The following is a 6,000-nucleotide window of genomic DNA, read 5'->3' on the forward strand; positions in this document are numbered from 1 at the left end:
AATTTGTTGGCATATAGTTGTTTGTAGTAATTCCTTATAATCCTTTGTATTTCTGTGGTGTCATTTGTAACTTCTCTTTCATTTCTGATTTTGAGTTCTCTCTTTTTTCTCTTGGTGAATCCGGCTAAGGTTTATCAATTATATTTATCTTTTCAAAACCAGCTCTTAGTTGCACTGATTTTTTTCTTTCTTTTTCCTTCTCTTTTTTTTTCCTTTGTCTCTATTTCATTTATTTCCACTCTGATCTTTATTTTTACCTTCCCTATGCCAACTATGGGCTTTGCTTTTTCTTCTTTTTCTTGTTCCTTTAGTTGTAAGGTTAGATTATTTATTAGATTTTTCCTGATTCATGAGGTAGGCCTATATTGCTATAAACTTCCCTCTTAGAAATGCTTTTGCTGTGACCCATAGGTTTTGGAACACTGTGTTTCCATTTTCATTTGTCTCCAGATATTTTTTATTTCCTCTTTGCTTTCTTCATTGACTCATCGGTTGTTTCATAACATGTTTAGCTTCCATCTGTTTGTATTTTTCCTAGTTTTTTTTCTTGCAATTGATTTCTAGTTTCATACTGTTGTGGTTGGAAAAGATGCTTGATATGATTTCAATCTTAAATTTATTGAGACTTGTTTTCTGGCTTAACATGATCTATTCTGGAGAATGTTCTATGGACACTTGAAAAGGATGTGTATTCTGCTGGTTTTGGATGGAATGTTCTGTATTTATCTGGTAAGTCCATCTTGTCTAATGTGTCATTTAGAGTCACTGTTTCCTTACTGATTTTCTGTCTGTATCCATGCCGTCAAGGGGGTCTTAAAGTCACCTACTATTAATGTATTACTTTGTTTCTCCTTTTATGCCTGTTAATATTCACTTTACATACTTATATGCTTCTAAGTTTGGTGCATGCATAGGTATTTACAATTGTTATATCCTCTTGTTAGATTGATCCCTTTATCATTATGTAACGTCCTTCTTTGTCTCGTTACAATCTTGTTACAACAATCTTTGTTTTAAGGTCTGTTTTGTCTGAAATAAATAGTGCTACCTTGGCTTTTAAATTTTTTCATTTGCATTTGCACAAAATATTCTTTTGCATCTTTTTACTTTCAATCTGTATGTGTCTTTAGGTCTGAAGTGAGTCTTTTGTAGGTAGCATATAAATAGGTCTTATTTTTTTTAATCCATTTAGTCACCCTATGTCTTTTGATTGGAGCATTCTGTCCATTTACACTTAAAGTAATTAGTGATAGGTATGTATGTATTGCTATTTTATTCATTGTTTTCTGGTTGTTTTGTAGTTCTTCTCTGTTCCTTTTTTATTGTTCTCTTCCCTTATGATTTGATGATTTTCTTTAGCGTTATGCCTGGATTCCTTTCTCTTTATTACTGCATATTTATTATACGTTTTGGTTTATGGTTACCATGAGATTCATATATAACATCCTATGCATACAGCAGTCTACTTTATAATTTTTTTTTTTAACATTTATTCATTTTTGAAAGGCAGAGAGAGCACGAATGGGGGAGGGGCAGAGAGAGAGGGAGACACAGAAACAAAAGCAGGCTCCAGGCTCCAAGCTGTCAGCACAGAGCCCAATGCGGGGCTTGAACTCACGGACCGTGAGATCATGACCTGAGCCGAAGCTGGCCGCTTAATTGACTGAGCCACCCAGGCACCACCAGCAGTCTACTTTAACTTGATGGTCATATAAGTTCAAACACATTCTATTTTTTTTTTATATAAAATCTCAGAATAGTTTTTAATGTGTATTGAGAACTACTGAATTTAAAACTGCAGGATAAACAAATATATCATTTTTTTTTCAAGTTTTTATTTAAATTCTAGTTAGTTAACATACAGTGTAAAATTAGTTTCAGGTACAGCATTTAGTGATTCATCACTTATATACAACACCTAGTGCTCATCCCAAGTGCCCTCCTTAATACCCATCACCCATTCCCCTGCCCACCTCCCTTCCAGCAATCTTCAGTTTGTTCTCTATAGTTAAGAGTCTGTTTTATGATTTGCTTCTCTCCACCCACCCCATGTTCTTCTGTTTTGTTTCTTTAATTCTATATATGAGTGAAATCATTATGGTACTTGTGTTTCTCTGATTGGCTTATTTTGCTTAGCATGATACTCCCTAGCTCTATCTACATCATTGCAAATGTAAGATTTCATTCTTTTTTTATGGCTGAGTAATATTCCATTGTGTGTGTGTATGTGTATATATATACATATATATATATATATGTGTGTATATATATATATATATATATATATATATATATATATACACATACCATATCTTCTTTATCCATTCATTAGTCGATGGACATTTGGGCTGTTTCTATAATTTGGCTATTGTTGACAGTGCTGCTATAAACACTGGGGTGCATGTGTGCCTTCAAATTAGTATTTTTGTATCCTTTGGGTAAATATCTAATAGTACAATTGCTGGATTGTAGGGTAGTTCTATTTTTAACTTTTTGAGGGACTTCCATACTGTTGAACACATTCTAAAAGCACTACATTTTTGCTTTCCCTTCTATATTTTCTGTGTATGTCATATTTTACATCTTTTTATTGTGTGCATGCCTTAACTAATTATTGTAGATATAATTGATTGACTACTTTTGTTCTTAAAAATGTCTAACTTGGCTTTTTCTATGATCCATAAATTGGGCAGCATCCCATCTAGCAAGTAGAAAGGAGCTACTATTATATTCTAATCATCATACTGACTTTACAAGTGGTTGATCCACTGCATTTACTATATGTTAGATTTTACCATTGAGATTTTCTTCTTTCATAATTTTCTTCTAGTTATGGCCTTTTCCACATTTATTATAAATCTGGTTTAGACTGATGAACTCCTTTACCTTTTTTTTGCTTGGGAAACTATGTCTCCTTCAATTCTGAATGATAATTATATTTCTTGGTTGTAGGTTTTTTCCTTTCAATACTTTGAATACATCATGCCACTCTCTTCTGGCTAGCAGAGTTTCTGCTGAAAAGTCAGCTGATTGTCTTATGAGTGTTCCCTTGTACATAACTAGTTGCTTTTCTGTTGTTGCTCTTAATTTTCTTTGATCTTATTTATTTATTTGGTTATTTATTTTGAGAGGGAGAGAGAACATGAACAGGGAAGAGGAAGGTTCTGTCCAGAGAGTATAGAATACTATAAAAATATTTCAAACATTGTAAAATGATTTTTAATCATACAAGCTTGACATGATCTTAGATGATATAGTTATAGCATTTCATAGGTATTCTTTATTTTTATTCTTTTATTGTCAAACATACACTTGATTGATTCTAGTGAGCATTTTGTTGAGGCTAATCATTATTTCTGTCTGTACATTAATTATACCAAATTTATGAGACCTTTTAAAAAAATTTTTTTTTAATTTTTTTTTTCAACGTTTATTTATTTTTGGGACAGAAAGAGACAGAGCATGAACGGGGGAGGGGCAGAGAGAGAGGGAGACACAGAATCGGAAACAGGCTCCAGGCTCTGAGCCATCAGCCCAGAGCCTGACGCGGGGTCGAACTCACGGACCGCGAGATTGTGACCTGGCTGAAGTCGGATGCTTAACCGACTGCGCCACCCAGGCGCCCCGTGACCTTTTAAAAATTTTTTTAATGTTTATTTATTTTTGAGAAAGAGAGAGAGAGAGAGCAAATGGGGGAGGAGCAGAAAGAGAGGGAAACACAGAATCTGAAGCAGGTTCCAGGCTCTGAGCTGTCAGCACGGAGCCTGACATGGGGCTTGAACCCACAAACCATGAGATCATGACTTAAGCCAAAAGTTGGATGCTCAACTGACTGAGCCACCCATGTGCCCCTATAGGGGAGAGAATCTTAAGCAGGCTCCATGCTCCGCACAGAGCCTGATGCAGGGTTTAATCTCATGACTGCAAGATCATGACTTGAGCAGAAATCAATAGTTGGGTATTCAATCAACTGAGCTACCTAGGCGCCCCTCAGATTCTTTAAATTTTGACATTTTAATTATATGTGTCTTGGTGTGGATCTCTTTGGGTTCATAATTATCATAGTATTGAGCAAACAGAAGAAAAGATTGTTTGGGGGATATACTATGTGTGCGCAAGCATATACTATGACTGTGTATATAATTTATTTATGACTTTCAGGCGGGTTTATGTTAGTATTAGCCTGAAATCTTTTACCAGCTGCTTCCTAACTTCCACCTGAAATGCTCCTCCAGAAACAGAAACAGAGCTACTTAGCAGGCAGAAAGGCTCAATGATTTTAAAATCACAGTTGGTGGGGGGTACCTGGCTAGCTTAGTCAGTTGAGTGTCCTACTTCAGCTCAGGTCATGATCTTGCAGTTCATGGGTTCAAGCCCCGCGTCAGGCTCTGTGCTGACAGCTCCATGCCTTTGGATTCCATGCCTTGCTTTGGATTCCATGCTTCCCTCTCTCTGCCCCTCCCCCACTCATGCTCTCTCAAATAAACGTTAAAATTTTTTTAAATAAATAAAATCAGAAAAAAAATTTTAATAAAAAAAATCTTAAAAAAAAGATTCTTTTTGCTTTTCAGCTTGGATAATTTCCACTACCCTGTCTTCCAGATCACTGATTGTTATACATCTTCTAATCTGCTATTGACTCCCTCTAGTGTATTTTTTGTTATTGTATTTTTCAGTTCTGAGTTTTTAAAAAAAATATATCTCCTTTTTCTTGAAGTTCTCATTGTGTTCATCCATTCTTCTGCCAAGTTGGAGGAGCATGTTTATGACCATTACTTTGAACTCTTTATCAGGTAGTTTGCTTATCTCCTTTCTGTCTAGTTCTTTTTCTGAGGCTTTTCTTGTTCTTTTATTTGGAACATATTCCCTCATTTTTCCTGTCTATTTGTTCTATGTATTAGGTAGGTCAGCTACAATTCCTGGTCTTGAAGGAGTGGCCTTACATAGAAGGCATTCTGTGGGGCCTAGAAGTGCAGTCACCTCTGGTCAGCAGAACCAGGCACTCTGAGGGTGTCCCCTGTGTAGACTGCATGTGCCATCTTATGGCTACCTAAAACTGCCATGGGTGCACTTGTGGGAGGGGTTAGACCCAATGTGGCTTCCTGCAAGACCTGGCCACTACTCTTGTGGGCTTGCTGGTGGGCAGGGCTGTCCCTACCCTTTGGGACAGGAGCTACTTAGGAGGGGTGCTAGCCAGGGCAGGATGGGTGGGGGTGGGTCTGCAGGGGAATGCCTGGTTGGGGTGAGTGGTGCTAGCAAGGTAGATGGAGAGTGTCAAAACTAGTGCCCATTATTGTTGGCTTACACAGGAGGGCAAGGAAAATGACAACCACCAGTGCTTTTATTCCCAGAGAAAAGTTCCTATGGATCCTTGCCCCTCTAGCACTTGCCCTAAAATTAGTCAATAAATTGTCATGTATAGCCCAGGCACTTTTCAAACTGCTGCCTCTGTGCTGGGTCTTGGAGTGAGTGAGTTTGTGCACAGACCCTTTAAGAGCAGAGTCTTGGTTTCCTATAGCCTTCTAGTTCTCCTGGAGTTAAGCTCCACTGATACTCAAAGATCCTGGAGTTAAACTCTGCTGATTTTCAAAGCCAGATGTGATGGAGGCTTGTCTCTCTGGTGCAGGTCCCCAGAGCAGGCAGATGTGGGGCTTGAATCCCTTGCTAATCAGGGAGGACCTCTGCACCTGTGATATCCTTCCCACTTGTGGGTTGCCACACTGGGGTTGTGGGTTCTGATCAGACTGCATCTCTGCCCCTCCTGCCCTTCTTGATGTGGTCTTTTAAAAAATATCTTTAGTTCTGGAAGAGCTGTTTTTTTAGTCTTATGGTTCTCAGAGAGAGTTGTTCTATATGTATTTACAGACTTGGTGTGTCGGGCAAGGAGGTGAGCTGAGGATCCTATTCCACCATCTTCAGTGATTCTTCTACTAGCTCTTCCCTTATTTTTTTAGGGAGACAGGGAGAGTGTGAGTGGGGGTGAGGGGCAGAGGGAGAGAG

This window comes from Felis catus, chromosome C1, assembly GCF_018350175.1.
Source record: "Felis catus isolate Fca126 chromosome C1, F.catus_Fca126_mat1.0, whole genome shotgun sequence".
NCBI lineage: Eukaryota > Metazoa > Chordata > Mammalia > Carnivora > Felidae > Felis > Felis catus.